The following is a 17,631-nucleotide window of genomic DNA, read 5'->3' as shown; positions in this document are numbered from 1 at the left end:
GTGTTTATCTATGGTGAAACAAACGCAGCATGCATGCATGTATGCATTTATTTATTATAATTATAAATGTATAAATTACAATTATTTATGATCATAGAAACATGTATTATTAATACCATTTTTACTATGTATGTGTGAATTTATTCTTTATTTATTTCGAATAATTTAAGTCATTACATAAATAAATAACACCTCACAATTTGTTGCACATGTAATATGTAGGTGGCCGTAGGTTATTTATTAATGTGGCCACACACTGGGGAAATGATCTTGCCTTACAGACTCGATGTGCTTCCCAAGCAGTTTCAGCTACAGATAAAATGCTCTGCTTACAAAGAAAAAAAAAGAAATCGATGGTTGAGTGAAGTTCTGGCTGCCTCTGCCCCTCCCCTGCAGCCCCCCAGGCTCAGTCCCATGTGTTTGTTTCAGTCACACGTCTGTCAAACAGAGTAAAAGTCACACAGATATTGTTCTCGTCACAGGACCTACTCATATAAAGAAAACACATCACAGGCATCTGTCATCTGTCAAACATCCATCACACCAGCTTAAAAAAAAAACACATGATAAAAGAAGAGACATAATCACATTTCTGATGTTTCCTCACAGCTTTGTATTATTTTGCTTATGAGTCATTCTATGGAAACATCCATTTTTGTGTCCCTAGCCTTTATGGATATGCTAGAAAAACATGTTAGGGTTACAATTTATATATGTATTAAAATAAAACAATGTTATTTTAACAATTACACCTTCTTGAGCCTCGATTTAGCAAAACTGGCTTTAAAATCAATCATATAGAATTCCAAGCACCACAGAAGAGCTCGTCCCCACAGTCATGTGTAAAACATGAGGGCCATATTTTGAGATATTTTGAGTTAAAAACATTTTTCTGCTATTTTAACTGCAATAATCGATACATGACTATGGAATATATGAATTAAATGACATAAAGAAAACAAATGCCAAATAAAAATGATAAAATATATAATGAAAGTTGTCCCCAGGAGTCGTGTCACTGGTGTTACCGCGTAACAAAAAATCTCTTATTTTGAAATAAAAGTCACACTGATGACATCACTTCACTTCCTTTTACCTGTTTTCTGAGGATCTATGAAGAAAAGCTCATGGTGAGTCCACTGTGTCTTTCAGTTATCAGAGATTTTCTCATTAAGCTCATGATTTCATGTGAAGCTTTTAGCTGAAGTCACTGGTGTGACCGACTTTATTCTGAGGTAATTGTGAAATTCCATATTTTAGTGGATATTCCATGATTGACAACATGTGGTTTGATGTTCTGTAGCAGCCGTTTTGTAAAATGCATTGTTCATTAAAAATGTCTCTGGTGTTCCCTTTATTATGTGTAACACCAATGAGGATCAGTAACACCAGTGACTCCTATGGATAGAATAAAAGTTGTGTTATCGTGATATTGCCGTTTGCAATGCTGTTATTACAGAATGCAACTAAGCTCTCTAACCAATCACAATGTTGTTTACTGTGCACTATGTGCATTCTAGCCAATCACAGTTCTAGTTAAAGTTTCTGCTTTGGTGAATTTAAGTACTTATGGAATCAAGAAAAAAAGTTAAAATAATGCTGATCAGTCTTTACATTATTGAATCAACAATGTGTCTTTAATATATTCCAATGTAAAGCATGTAAAGCCAAAACTAGTATTTTGTCCATTTAATAGCCTTATAAATCAATCTGTTTATTCTCCATGTATAAGGAACTTCTCTTGCTGTGGTTGTCAAAAATTAATACAAACAAACAGACGTTTTGCACATACAGTTGTATGCTAACATTTGGGCACTTGTGGTCAAAGTGGATAGAACAATGGCAAATTTGACATTTTTTTGGCCGTTTCTTTTGGTTCATGCATCATGAAATTTACACACAATGTAAAGAGCAACAGGCATTTTCAAATTACGTCAAATTACGTCAAAAACTGAAAAACAATAAAAATGGAGATACAAGGTTTTCTTCCGACAACAGCGATATATAACAACTGTTATTCGTGATCCAATAGTGATCATAAAGGTCATTCAGCAATGGTCATTAGGGACTACTCCATGTCGCTACATGATGACACACCTAGACAGGCTGGTATAAAAATAGGCAATTCAGTGATAATCTGCATTATGGAGAGGAGGGATTTCCTTGGGATTTTCTAGGTGTTGGGAGGGAAAATCAAATAAAGTGATCCAGAAATATTTCTGACATTTTTAATGCATTATAATAGTGTTATATTTTGAATCGCTAAATCGAATCATGAAATGGAATCACTGAATCAAATCACTAAACTGAATAACTGAATGACACAGAATCAAACAGCTGAAAAGAATCACCAAATTGAACTGGAATCAAACTGCTGAATTGAATCACCAAATCAAATCACTGAATTGAACTGCTTAATCAAATCACTGAATCAAATGTGTCAAATCCCAATGTGTGAAACCTATGAATCATGAGTCAAATCACACAAAAATATCCAGCCAAGAGCAACTCTGATCGATGAACAGCCAGAGGGTGGCTTGCTGGTGTACAGCTGTGTGCAGCTGCCGTGTAGCTCATCTGTTGATGCAAAATTTGTTATGGTGCATCAACACATGAGCTACACTCTTCAACTGTACACCAGCAAGGTCACCCTACAGGCCAGTGGTTTGTAATAAAGTGGCCAGTAAATGTACAGTAGTTGCTGTGCAAGACTGAATTGGTTCTAGTCAAGGTTTCATCACTGTTTTCTGCACAGAACTTGGCCTGCACTGCAACATCATGACTCACATCTTACAGCTCCTTGGAACACTATGTCACCAAACGCGCTAGAAAACTGCAGCCCCTCTGGACAGGTAAAATAAAGCATGGGTTATTTTGGGCTTTAAGGACAGCGCAGGTGTTCAGCGGGGCCTTGAGGCTCTGGGCTCGGATTGTAGCCCATGTCAGCCAGCACCGTTTAGCTGTCACTGGATGGGCTTTGGAGTCAGGGCACTGGTGGAAGGGCCTCGGGGGGCTTCCTCTCATTATGTGTGGGGTTTGTTGGGAGCCATGAGGTTAACCCTGCTAGTCCTCCCTGCTGCTCCCACATGACATTTAATCAGAGTCGCTGATGTGGCAGTGTCTGGGGCAGCATGGACATGCTTGACATGGGGATGTGTGTAATCTGGCAACCAGAGGTAGCATCTCTTATTATTTTGGAGAGGTTAGTTATGTCCTGCGTATGTAGGGCTGTCGAGCAACTAAAAAGGCTAATTGTGATTAATCACATTTGTCTTATTTGCTGAAATTTGACTACAGACCATTTTTCCATTTTTACAGTGTTTTTTTTTGTTGTAGCTAAAAATGTGGACAAAATAATCTTAATCAAAATCTACTTATTAGTTGAAGTAATACAGTGACATTATTTTCATGCATCAAAATTATGTAATTTCCTTAAGATTTCCAATTTTTGTAGTGTATATAGTCATAATCAGACGTTTGGGCACGCCTCATGGTCAAATTACATGTTTTATTGATGCAGCCTGTGCAAATGGGGATTGTGCAAAAGTTATGTTTTTTGTTTGACATTTTTCCAGTATGTTGACCACCTCCTTGTTTCTACGCTCATTGTCCATTTTATCAGCTCCACTTACTATATAGGTGCACTTTGTAGTTCTACAGTTACAGACTGTAGTCCATCTGTTTCTCTGCATACTTTGTTAGCCCCCTTTTACCCTGTTCTTCAGTGGTCAGGACCCCCATGAACCCTCACAGAGCAGGTTAGCTACTTCTAGGCTTAGTTAAAGGTTTAACCCCTTAAAATCCCAGTCGTAGTATGTAATAAAAAAAGGGGTTACCCCTTTAACTAAGCCTAGAAGTAGCCATCTGGACATATCATGTAATTTTTAACTGTAAAGCTGTGTTAAAATACACTGACTACAAGTGTTTATACATGTTTATGTTTAGCACAAACTGAGTTCCAGCTATTGATTGCAAACATTAAATGTAAAAAACTAAAATAGCACTCAAAGGCAAAACATACAAATACAGAAATTATTTTTTTCTTCACATTTATACTGAAACAACAACACAGAACAAAACAATGTCAATGAGTAATCAAGCAAAGAATTTATAAAAGTCACTTGTTTCTACTGTGCATATGTTCAGATTGGTGCCCATTTTTCTGAGAACCATCTCAAATGGTTGTAAAGTTATTTAAGTTTAAACATTAAGTGTCTTGAAGGCAGTGCTGGTGCAACATACATGCTTAATGAATGTTTTCTCATAATGTAATTTTCCTCATATCTTTTTTTAGATTAACCAGGGCACTCTCGGCTCTCTGTGTGTGAAATGTTATGAATCTGCATTGAGCTGCTAGTGAGCGATGAGGAGCAGGACCAGAGCGGGACTTGTTTTAAAATAAAGAGTGATGCAGACTAGCCCACCCCAATCTCTACACACACATAGCATTGCCTTCATGCAAAATAACTTAATCTAAAATCTGCGGATTTTCATCTTCATTTCTTACAAACTTTCTTGCTCAACATTTCTTATTTATTGTTTGTATTCTACACTGAGATAACCAAGGGGCTAGCTCGTTGTAACCATCAGGGTCACATGATCATGTTTTTTCTTACTTGCTTACCATGCATGCCTGTGTTATATTACTGCTTGCATTTCTACCTGCAGCCTCAGGGGGAGCTATGATCTATACTGACTCCTGGGGGGTCAGGTACAGGAAATAAAGGGTAGTGAAACAGGAAGTAGATGACAGTTGTTTGGTCAACACATGCACTCTCTACTTTGTGGGATTTGTCTCCTTTACCAGGAAATTTATGTTGTTATGATGGTGTAAGTACCATGTTTTTTCGTCCTTTTAGTCAGTGAACCATTTGCATTGAATTCAATAGGAAATGTATGGTTTTGTACTGGGTTTGATGTAGCTGTTAGCATGCTATGCTAACTCCAGGTTTTGTTTGGTAAGGTTGTTTGGTTTGAAATGAAAAATGGCAAGCACTTTAATGTTATATATAGCATAATCATGACAGTCAGTGTGCTACAAATTAGCTAAGTTAGCTAAGGTCAGAGTTTCTCACTGTCCATCTGCTCGGCTATGTCCTCATCCTCTTTAAGATGGCTTTCTCATTGTTGTCTTCTCTGTGCCAACTTGTTTGTTTTTATGAAGTTCTTGAACAACAGCAGCATTTTCACATGATTCACATATGAACTATGTACTTAGCTACATTGGCAACGCACAAAAAAAGTAATGAACTCTTTAGAGCACTGCATGTTGTGTCAGCCAGTACCAGATTCGCAACACCGCACTAAAACTGATGCGCTAATCTCTCAAGGCTGATGTTCACTTCTTATTCAAATGATTTAAATATAACTGCTACATCATTTAAGGCAGAACAAGAAATGAGGATAAAAAGCTAAGATCAGCTTCAGCTAATCTCTACACAGTGTATAAGATTCAGTCACAAACAGCAAAATGGGGCCATCTCATTTGAGGTGGTTGGCTGCTGGTTCAACCCTTAAATAACTATAGACTTGGATGTAACATTTATAGTTCATCTGAGAATTCGTATCGCTGTTCTCAGAAGAAAACCTCATATCTCCATTTTTGCTGTCTTTCAGTTTTTGACATAATTTGAAAATGCCTGTTAACCTTTATATTGTGTGTAAATTTCATAATGAATGGACTTAAAGAAATGACCCAAAATGACTTGAAAAAGTCTGGTTCCATTGACTTACATTAAAAGTAAAGTGTGTTTTTTTTTTTGTTTTTTTTTCTTCTTCTGTAAAGTTACCAATTTGGAGATACAAGGTTTTCTTCCCATAACAGCGATTATGCTTATATGTGTGAATTTGTACATAGTTTAAAGTAAATGATACTGACCCAGTGGGATTCTCCTGACTCTCTGCATTACCCACTCTGGCATTGATGAAGGGTAAAGAGACTGCGCTGTGAAAACAATGCACAATGATCTCTACACAATGATGGCCATGATGAGATGAAACCAGCAATGCAACAACTGCTTTTTTCATATCAAACAAAAATGTAAACAATAAAACACTTTCCTAAATGTTGACTTGCTTAATCACATACGAAGACAAAAATTCAGTTTGCTGCCAGTCTTGTAAATCATACACATGTATTTCATCAACATTATTTTACCAAAATATGGTCAATTTGTAAGAAATCCATGAACTTATATATTTATTTATTTATTTATTTATTTATTTACTTACTGAACTGAAATCCAGAGACTGACTCAGCGTTCAGGGAAAATTAAAAGTAATTGAAAGCCACAATACTACCATGTCAGTGTCACTGTTGTGCTGTGAACGGCCAATTTCCCAAAATAATTCTGGCCAATCGCAGCCCTGTGGTCAGAAACTGACCAATGATGAATGGAGCAGAGGGCTGCTGCTGAACTGTATCGACAGATTGGTCAGAGCCTATAATTGTACATGTATATAGCAGACAAAAGGTTCTCATCAAGTGGCCAGTGAGAGGAAGTAAGAGGTGGGAGTTCCCAATAAAGTGGACGGCAAGTACAGCCCAGCATTCATTTACATGTAGCTGCAATGGCATGATTTGTTCAGTGAGTCATGTTCATTAAGTGTGCTCTATTCCCTTTGAAGTACATAATCTGATGCCAGCAGGATCAGGTGGGCTTTACCACAGGCCGTGAGAGCAGAAAAGGGCAAGCATGGCAGGCGGCAGACTGTGCCATATGCTGTTGGGCAGAAAGGGGAAATGACCTCATGAGCATTTCTTATCTTGGAAATCAAGATATTTTTAACACTGCTGTTACACAAGCCTTTCATCTTGCTTTTGTGATTGCTCAGTCAGACAGATCTCACTAAGCTGTCTTTATCAGCCAAAGACAAGACTTCGCTTGATAAGTGAAAAGCAATTGATGTACTGAAGAGTAAAAATGCTGTGAAATTTGCTTTATTCACCATGACATAAGATGGAAGTACATATGTGTGTTCTCCAGAGTGGAACCCCCAGGGCCTTCTAGGCCTTCTGAGAAGGCCTAATGACTTCTGGGAACTACAAAATACATGTGTGTAATTTTTAGTTCATCTGTACTTACTGTTTATTACGATTGCTAACACGAGTTTTCAGTGTTGATTTCTCTTTTTCAACACTCTTTACTTGGTTTGCATGACCAGTTTCAATTTAGACTACCAGAGTCCCATAGGGGTGCTAGCTGATATCAGCATTATTGTAAAGGTGTTTTTTCCTTGTTTTATGACTGAGTTTTGATGCTAGCCAACATGAGCATCTGTTAGCTGTAACAGAATTTGCTGTTAGTGTTCTGATCCAAGCATGTTAATGCAGTGGCTGGCTTCATGTGTATTGGAGGAAGCACATGTTAGTCCAGCTTGTGTGGCACTGTATGGTATTGGACTACTAAAGTGGGCTAAAAAGGCTCGTTTTTTTATTATTTTTATTACATTTCATAACACTCTTGGTTTTCTGACATTTTTGATTAAAGTGTATCTTCACTAACAATTAAATTCAACCCTGAAAAAAAGTCTGATCAACTTAAAATTATAAGGTAAATTATTACACATTGCTTTCTTGAATTAACTCAACTTGAGGATGCTACTGACACAAACTGAAACTTTGTATTTTAGTCAAAAGCTCTTCTAACTTTCAATTCTAGTATCTCAGTAAAGTAAACAATAGAGAGCTTGTTTTTTATTTAGTTTTGACACTAGCTGTGATTCTCTGTCATGCAATCTCGCCAAGCCTTTTCCCTTCTTAGGCTTCCAGATATAGAAATTGTCGGATTACTGGGGCTCAAACTCACAGTATCCTGATGCTGGGGTGAGTTCTGAGACCATTAGACCACATGTTACAGCATTACTTCTCAGAGCTAAAACAACAAATATTTTTACGCTGTATTAAACATAAAGGACACAGAAATCTGAATCATTTCTGAAGCTTCAGAGTGGTGCAATGCAGGGCTGATGGCTGAGCATGTAAAGGTCCAGGACTCAGCTCAGTTCTCTGTAGAAATGTTTCGGGGTGTTTTTAAATTTTAAGATTTTTAAAACCTTTTTTTTATTTAATTTAATTTGAGGATCTAGACAGAAACAAGTTTTGCAGGAATTCAGCATTGATCACTAAAGTGTCTTGCAAACAAAATCCTGAAAAGATAAGTGAAAACACTACTTGTAATAGAAAACAGAATTTAGACCTACATAATACTGACACGTTGAAACTCTAAAAAGTCTATTCCATCTGGGCAATACGATAAACACTTTCAAGGTCTGCTACCTTGAATGGGGTCAATGAAATCTTGGCTTTCGGGACGATTTTTTGTGCACAATATTGGACTCGAATTGGGTTTTGTTTCCCAATAAGTGAAATTTTGTGCACTCGCATTTTCTCTCTTGCAGGCTCTCTCGCTTTCTCTTGCCCATGCTCTCTCTCGTATGCACACTCCTGTGCTCTCTCTCTCGCTCTCTCTCTCGCTCTCTCTCTCGTGCTCTCTCTGTCTCTCTCTCTCTGTCTCTCTCTCTCTCTGTCTCTCTCTCGCGCTCTCTCTCGCGCTCTCTCTCGCTCTCTGTCTCTTGCTCTCTCGCTCTCTTGAAAAGGTTCAAGTGGTTTTTAGTAAATACAATGGTTGTATGTAGAACTATGAACAAATAAAGAACCATTTGAATGCGTATCACGGTTCAAGGTTCACAGCATGATCAAATGTTTCTTCTCTATGATGGACAATAAAATGATTCTATATAGCACTAAAAAGGTTCCACTAATGTTATGAGTCAAAGAACTCTCTTTCAGTACTATGTAGAACACTTTTGCCTACAGTGTAACATTAATCTTGCTGTTTTTGTAATTTGAGGAGTGAGTGAATGTATGCCTGAATGGGAACGTGGAAGACGAGACGGATGTGCACTTGAGCTGGGGTGAAACATGAGGCTGATTAAAAAATATTCAGGGCTGTAGCCGCAGAGGGCCAGGCCAGGCCAGGCAACACTCCTGGTGCAACAGACTTCACTGTAACGTTGCATGTTTAACAGGACAGTAAAATGGAAACACTTTCAAGTACCTGGTTAATATCTAGAACTTAAGAGATTGTGAAAGAAAACTGCAGTGACTTCTCTATGCAGAAATAAATAATTTTATAAATACATCTTTTAGTGGTACAGTAAGTGACAAATGTGCTTTACATCTGCAGGCTATCAGATGCCATTATCACACTACCTCTCAGATCATGAGGCTAATTCAGCATAAGCCACTGGCCGCTCACTCACAGCATCAAATCCTCTGAGGATTCCATTTGGAAGTTAAACAAACCCAAGCGTAAACACGGTAAACATTTTGCTGCTTTCAGCCATTCTCTCAAGAGACCAAACTAAAGCAGCCTTCACAGTGGAGTACTTACACTCCAAAACCTTTGAAACAAACAAAAAGGGAGAAAGCCCGTGATGGTCGGGCCTTTGTTTCAGCACATGTCAGCACTTCTCCACTTCACAGAGTGGCCCCTGAAGGAGTTCAACTGAACTACTTTAAAAACATTTTAGTGGAAGTGAAAGTGCCAGCAGGACTGCACAATGTGTAACAAATTATCGTGATATTGGCCGTTGCAACATTGACATCACTCCCCTGCAATATGCAAATGAGCCCTCTTTGTTATCATTTGGTGTAAATACTTTCCATAGAAAAGTGCACTTTAAATAGGAAACCTGGGGATTTTCAGAAAGTCATGTTTCCAAATCTACTCACAGTTTAACTGTGAAATTCTACCATTTCATGTTGTTTTGTTTGAGATCGAAAAGCACTTTGTGGGTTTTTTTCTACTATTATTTATTTACCATTCAATTTCAAGACAGTGGTAACTTTAACTCCTTAAAATCTCAGGTTTACTGCATACTGAAGCATATTATTCAGTAACTACAGGGGCTTCAATGCAAACTGGCTGAGCTATTTTTAGGTTATAGAATGTGTAATAAAACTTTGGGCCATTTTTGGGTTTAACTGTCAACAGCAGCTGAAAAACAAGACCTTTTAGACCAACCATAAGTTATTCAGTCCCTACATCAATCAGAGTCGACAGTGAGTAAACCTCTGGGCCTTCCAGGCCTTTAGAGAAAGCCTAATGTTTTCTGGGTACTAAAAAATATCATGTTTGTTTTTTTTATTATTATTTTTTTAAATTTAATAGAATCATCATGCTTGTTGTATTTAAAACTCTAGTATAGTGTAACCAAAGGGGTAAATGACCAATGACAATTTTTCTTTTGTGGTAGTATCTAGGTACCCCTAGTGTCTAGGACTTCAGGAGCTGAACAGAAGGCCTTACACATTAGACATACCACCTTCATAATTTGGAACTAAGAGAGGAATCAACCAAGCACATTTTTATTTACAATGACCAATTTTATGAGGGGGGAAAAAAGGTCACTCTTTCTTCTAGAATTCCTAGATACAGTGGTCGCATTACAGGACACTTTACTGAAAGAGTCACTGTGAAGCTGCTACAAGGTAAAATAGTTCATGTCTGTTACAAGCTTTAAAGAAAACCTGGAATGTCTTTTACAAGCATCAAATGCCCGTGTTTAATCTGCAACATCAAAAAAAATTACTTAGAATCTCATAATCGCCAGCATTAGCTTAGCGCTAATATCCTATTAGAAATCTGTAGTCGCACAAGCTCCTTAAGGCTTTTATAGCCCAAATTGAATGCATAGTTCCAACAGTCATGGTTCACCACTGACGTGAGTTATTCAGTAACACAGCTGTGGATCATTAATGATTAAAAAACATGTGGATGCATCTAATAAATCTAAGCAATAGTCGTGAACAATCCAGATCGTTTTGTAGGTCTTCCTTTAGCCAAATCACCACATGCTCAGTGAGTGTTTTACCACTAACTAGGGTTTTGAATCTTCCAAATTCAGACAATCTTTATGCACAGTTTATGATTTGATACAAAAACAACCAGCCAAACAAGTAACGATTCATTTTAAGTTAGTACTGATCCAATGCAATTCAGTTCATCGATTCAGGTCTGATCCAAATTGATTCAGAACAGAAATTCAACAGACATTGATGTGTCCTAGTTCTGACTCTGTAGGGAACAATTTCACAGCATTTCTTCTTTCAGCTCCCGAGTGGTTCGACTGTCTGATCCTCGGCCATAAAACTGGGGGATTGAACATTCAAACTTAAGCAATGGCACAGTCATCTGTGGCCAGGAGTCCAAGAGGGCATGACGGGTCTCTCTCTGGGTGGATAGGATGGACTTTTCTCTACCCTCATCACTCAGCATGATGCTAGCTAACACAGGCATCTGTTAGCTGGTGGAACCAGCACTTAGTGTTTTCTTCCAAGCATGTTGAACTGTCCAGTCGTGTTGTGTTGGCAGCAGGTTGAAAGATTTGATGGTGCTTTACATGTCTTGGAGGAAGCAGGTGTTGGCCTTAACCCTCACAGCCTGGTAGCACTGTGTGATTAGCTAATGGGTGGCAAAGACTAAGTCTGGGAGAAAATTGGGGGAAAAAAGGAATAATTTCCACATTTTCATATTTTTCTAAGAATTTTACTACACTACATTAATTCACTTTGTGCTACATTAAATAATCATATCTGCTTTTCTTGAAATTGCATGATCTTTATCCCATAGTCTCACTAAATATACTAGCAGAGTTAGGTGGCATATGGATGCATATGGCTACATGATAATATACAATAAAATACATTCAGAGAAAGGACGTTTCCAGAGAAAGGACGTTTCATTCAACTATTTGGATGTGCATGAATCAGAAAACCAACAGTCTGCATTTATTGGTTCTAAGTCTAGAACCAGCTTGAATCTAAAAAGAAATATGGCTAAACTGATGTGGACTGATTTTCTTATTAGCATAGTTTTTTCTTTATACCCCTTCTGTTAATTAGTCCTCTGGAGCCGTATTACAGAAACATCTTAAGTCTGAAATCTTATCTGATCTGTTTAGTCACCGTGACGACTTTAGTTAGGACTGAATTTATGGCAGAAGCTATTACAGAACAACAGTTCTTAAGTTCATAATCTCATCATTAACTCCAGATAAGAAAACAGTATCACACAAGCATCCTAACTAGACAGAATTTCCTAAATTCTGTCCTAACTTTAAGATAAACCCCAGATCTGTCTTAACTTCTGTTTAACTGTCTTGTTTTGTGCAGTGAGAGGCAACACAGTTCACTATAACTGACAATTATGTTACACTTATCTACACTGAAAATTGTGCTTTGACTCATGAGGTTTTTTAAAAATGCCAGACGCTGCCGACATGATCTCCACCACCCCCTCTTATTACCTTCATGTGTTAATGTTGAGGCAAACTTGTCAGATAAAATATTAGTGATGGTGGTGAATAATGAGGAGACAGAGCTGAACGTGTGTCTGTTTATTAGGCGGATAACGTTAGCGCGCTTGGCTAAAGTCTTTGGGAAATGGAGACAGAAACCGAAGAGCATCATTGCTCTGATAAACAGCAGGGGGCGATCTCACAATATGCTTAACTTTCAATTTATGGCATTTTGTACATCAGCAATGGTAGCTAACTGCCTGGCTAACTAACTTGATTATGTTAATTTAGATGTTTACGTTTCAGCTCTGCGCATAAGGTCAGTTGCTAAACATGACAGTGGATTGTCAACTTCGATTGAGTAAGTTAAGATTGCTTACCTTGAGATAAGATGCTGTAAAATAAGATAAAATTTGCTTCTGTAATAAGAATTTGTGAAAAATCTTATCTTGACCTGTCAGATCTTAAGTTAAGACAGCAAGATAGGAGGTTCCTGTAATATGGCCCCTGAGGCTTAACCATGTCGCATTATTTATGTTGCCTTGTATATATTGCAAACTGTACTCCAATAGCCATATGTAGCATTATAATTACACTACTAGTATTTTGTCCACATGCAGCCCTACTTGCTGTAGTATTAATATAAATGTGTATAACACTTTACTTGAACCTTTCACGTAACATTGACATAACCATGCCATTACCTTGTGGAGGAAGAGGTCATAAGCTGTCATGCATTGGGATCATGATCATTAGCCCATCTTACACTACAAAAACAGCAAATATGAATGTTCTAATGCTGTTGTAATACTACTGAAATAAAAACCACACTATTGAAGTCATAATTACATTGTGCCAGTGCAAAAACCTACAAGAAAACAACCTGACTGTGATGGAATCATGCTAGGGGATGCAACTAGCAGGTATATTTAAGCCAAAATGAGCCCTTGACATTGACTGAACAGCATTGGTTGCCATATATGACGTTAAATATACTCAACATGAAGACTAGCTTGGTGCTGTAGTCTCGCCAATGAAGTGCAACAGCACAGAAATAAGCTCACTACGGATAATCATTGATTTATTTCCCATAAATCCCACAGCAAATTCAGCAGCGCTAACACTTATTATTACTCCTGCGGAGTTTAACCAGACTGGACGAACTCTGCAGGATGGAATTTATTACTGGTGATTTCGCTGCACACCTGGTCATTGAATGCCCTTTACTCACACACTCGCAGCAGGATGCTACACTAAACCAGTAATATGTAGGTGTGATTTGAAGGCAGCGATCTGAGATTTTAACCATGCAGTGAGGAGGAGACGGACATGCAAAGGCAGGAACTAAAGGTTAACGGTTAAAATCTCTCGCTGATTTATTAGTCTGTGCCTCTGCACTGCTCACAGAGTATTTATAGCTGTCTAAGCACATAAAATCACATGAAAAATCAGTGCAGTATTCGACCAACATCTCTGTAAAGGTGTGCAAAGAAACTATGGCTCATAACATTTTTTTCAATACTGCAATAAAAGTCTCTTAAAGGAGTAGTTTGTCAAAAAAATCATATTTACACTGTATTTTTCCACTTGCCTCAGATGTGGTTGGTCAGCCAAGGCATGTTTGGTGCCCAAATTTTGCTTCTTTAGTTTCAAACTAGAGCTATATGGCTAATGTTGGTACCAAACACTAGAAGTCAGTAGTCACCCAAATCTTTTCTGCAAATACATCCTCCAAACCTTTCTCAACTTCAAAACACTTCCATATCTTTATCTTTCAGATGTGGTTTAGGACACAGATGTCCTACAGATATTTGGGTGTTACAGATTACGATTTCTGTTTAATTTTGAATTTACGAACTGAAAATTTGGGTCATTCTACAGAAATGTCCATTTTTGTGTCCCTAGCGTTCACAGATATATTGCACTTAAAAAACATACTGTTTCCTTAACCACACTGTCAAGTCTGCATGACCTTAATAAAGTGCTGGATGTGGTTTGAGTGGGTTGAGAGAAGTTTTGGGTGTATTTACTGAAAAGATTTGGGTGACTATTGACTTCTAGTGTATGTAGCAACATTAACTCCAGTGGCAAACTAAAGAAGAAAATGCCTGGCTGATTAACTTTACATTACACAAAATACACAGAGGAAAGTCACATGATTAACTGTTGAAAAACCGATGTTAGATGGTCTAACTTAACAGGCTGTGTAACTCCCAGTTTAACCTGAAATATATATTCCATCCCATCACATTTCCCTCTGTCACCAGCTCAATGTGATGAGGATGTATTTCTCAGTGTTAAATTTCAAATGAATGAATGAATGAAATAAATAGGTTAGTGAGGTGGGAAAATTAGTTTTTGGCTTTGCAAAAACCCTTGCCCATTGAAATGATCTGAAATCTGGTTGAAATATGAAAAATTTCTCAGTTTAAAATTGTAAAGTTCTTACAATATTATTTAACTTATTTTGAAACATTTGTTCACTTGTTTTAAGTGATTTTTAAGTAAGACATGTTTCAATACTTAAATAAGTCTCTTAAAGGATTTATTTGTTGAAAGAAAAAAAAAAATGTTTTTACACACTTTTACACACTCATCAGAAGTAGGCGATTTGCCAAGCCATGTTTGGTGTCCAGATTCTGCTTCTTTAGCTTCAAACTACAGTGTTGAATCCAGTTTTGCTAAGAAACACAAAGTCAATAGTCACACAAATCTCTTCTATAAATACATCCCAACCAAAAGTTCACCATGTAGTTGAAAGCTATTTTAAACAATGTTAAACAACTCATTCTGAGATTGTTGTAAGCTTATTATAACAGTATTTAACTAATTTCTAGACATGTTTACTTGTTTGAAGTGTTTTTTTTTTTAAGTATGTTAAATTGGATCGCTATATTGGCAGAAAGTACTGCTTGTTTCAAGCATATAAAATGTCTAGAAAAAAAGTTAAATAATCTTTTAATAAGATTACAACAATCTCAAAAATAGAAACATTAGGTATATCTATTAGATATAATTTCACTTAACAAGGCATTTTTTTGCAGTGTGGTAAGAACAATATGTATTTGAGACTTTCCTAATGAGTCATATATTTTCTACCAATAGCAGTTTCCCTAAGGTCCAATGTAGCTCTGCTCTGAGCTTTACTAAGACTTGCAGCACAGAGGGCAGAACTTCAGACCAAGTATCATATCTGCAGCAGAGCAAAACCTTACAGAAATGCTAATTCATAATCAAGGGAGCCATCGGACTGCGGTGTTTTAGCCGGTTTTCAGAATGTATTATTGTATTAGCATACATATTAACTCCCCTGCGATAATTACTTACCTTGTTGAACGTCCTGGTGGCACCTAATATTTAAGAACACTGGGCAGATCAGGATAAAAGTGAGCGCGTTTAAAAAAGACTACAGAGCCCAGTTAATGAAGTCGCAAATGCACAGTGTTATCTTCAATAGGGAGCAGATAATTGGTGTTTCTCTTCCTCTTGCATAACAACTAGCCATTTGTTTACGTAGCCAAAGTTCAGCGCAGAGACGGGGATCCGGACTCAAAGTCCAGAGGAAATGCGAGCGCCTATGAAAACGGGCCGATAAATTCTGCTCCATTGATTCCCTATCTCGCCCCGCCAGGCGAAAGGTGGAGAAAGAGAGTGTGTGTGAGAGAGAGGGGGAGAGGGGGAGAGGGAGTATGAGCCGGAGTGAAAATGTGTGTGTGCACAGCCATATGTACAATTTAGGCCTAACAGAAACAGAGACTACTTTTATGTTCACTATAATTATGATTTAAACCTGAGGTTAATCATGCAGTAACTATATAATAGCATAATAATTGTTACCATTAGTAGATACCACAAAAAAAGTCAACCAATGTATTCAATTATATTCAATAAATTAGCCAGTAGTGGGAAGCTGCTTGAAACCTTAGCTGTAGTTATTGCCAGTGATAATAAAAATATGTCATAATTTTGTATTAATTATTTAGAACTCATAGCGCATTGAAAGTGGTGGAGAAATTCTGCCAAAAATGTGAATGTTATACTTTCAGTCTGTAATTCATTTGTGTTTGTGAGAAAAAGAGGAGATATTTTACTCTAACCTTGAATTTTTGTATTGCATGCCATGTTCTGGTCAGTGCAGACTTGAACCTGTCAGTACAGAATGAAATGTAAACCACTACCTGATTAAGTACAAATGTACAAACCCAATTCCACAAAAGTTGGGACAGTAGTTAAAATGCAAAAATAAAACAGAAGACAGTGAAACAGATCAGGGATGCGGGGGGGGGGTTATTGGGTAACTCACATCAGTGATGCACTGAACACATTTAGGAGCAACATATGCTGCCTTCTAGACTACGTCTTTTTCAGAGACGTCTATGCTTATTTAAATAAAGAGACAGGGTGGGTGCTAACTTATTCATAAACAGTGACAATGTTTAAGCTTCTTTCGCACATGAACTTTTAACAATAATTAAACATAAACAGGTTTCCTGTGAGTTACAAAATTCTCTACATTGTTTTGGTTCTCATTGCCTGATTCAGTCAACTGCTGCTCCCATAATCCCACTGCTATCTCAGGAATTAAGCAATCAATTCACCACGTCAATAACAAAATCTTGCAAATTTGTGTAAATATAACTTGCCATGAAACACATGCACAAGTCCAGTACAACATCCATGCTATAAGCTTGTGAACATCCCCACTATGGAGGAAGCTGTGCAGTTTGATCATCCCTCTAAAGAACTGAGTAATGCTGAGAATAATATCTCAATAATGATTTGATTTATCAGTGTACTCAGGCTTTAGTAGAGCTAGAAGAGATAAATATCTGGCTCTCATCATATTGATTTATCAGTCTACTCAGTCTATAAACAAGCATTAATAGTTTTAAATATTCTCTTAAGAAATTAAGAGTATTCTGAATATTGACTTTACAAAATGTAACTTGGACTGAATACAGACTATATATATATATATATATATATATATATATATATATATATATATATATATATATATATATATATATATATATATATATATAAATATATAAATATAAATATTCCAAACACTGTTACATCTCAACTTCCATTCCAACTGTATCTTGGTAATGTTCCTGTAATTAAACACAAACCCACAAAGTTTGTGTTGTTTTGGAATAATCCCACTCCCTCAACTGAAATAGGTTTTCACTGTGTTGGGCTGGGGCATCACCCCAGTACTTTGAAAAGCGGTGGGTCAAATGCTCCCTCGCCCTTGTGATTCTGGCAGCTGTGTTAATAACAGTGGTTGAGGTAACAGACTGTCAGCATTTGTCATTTTTTCTT

General features: G+C 37.2%; 1 long non-coding RNA gene across 1 annotated transcript; it reads right to left on the bottom strand.

The window, feature by feature from the left end:
• Nucleotides 1-243: 243 nt before the first annotated feature.
• Nucleotides 244-15,780, bottom strand: LOC118800059. Its single transcript, XR_005006158.1, has 3 exons — nucleotides 15,631-15,780; nucleotides 5,879-5,944; nucleotides 244-437 (listed from the first exon to the last, which is right to left on the bottom strand). It is a non-coding gene; the product is annotated as an uncharacterized LOC118800059 (long non-coding RNA).
• Between the last annotated feature and the right edge of the window lie 1,851 nt (nucleotides 15,781-17,631).

This window comes from Colossoma macropomum, unplaced genomic scaffold, assembly GCF_904425465.1.
Source record: "Colossoma macropomum unplaced genomic scaffold, Colossoma_macropomum, whole genome shotgun sequence".
In the NCBI taxonomy this organism is placed as follows: domain Eukaryota; kingdom Metazoa; phylum Chordata; class Actinopteri; order Characiformes; family Serrasalmidae; genus Colossoma; species Colossoma macropomum.
This window is presented reverse-complemented; position numbering and strand designations above follow the sequence as displayed.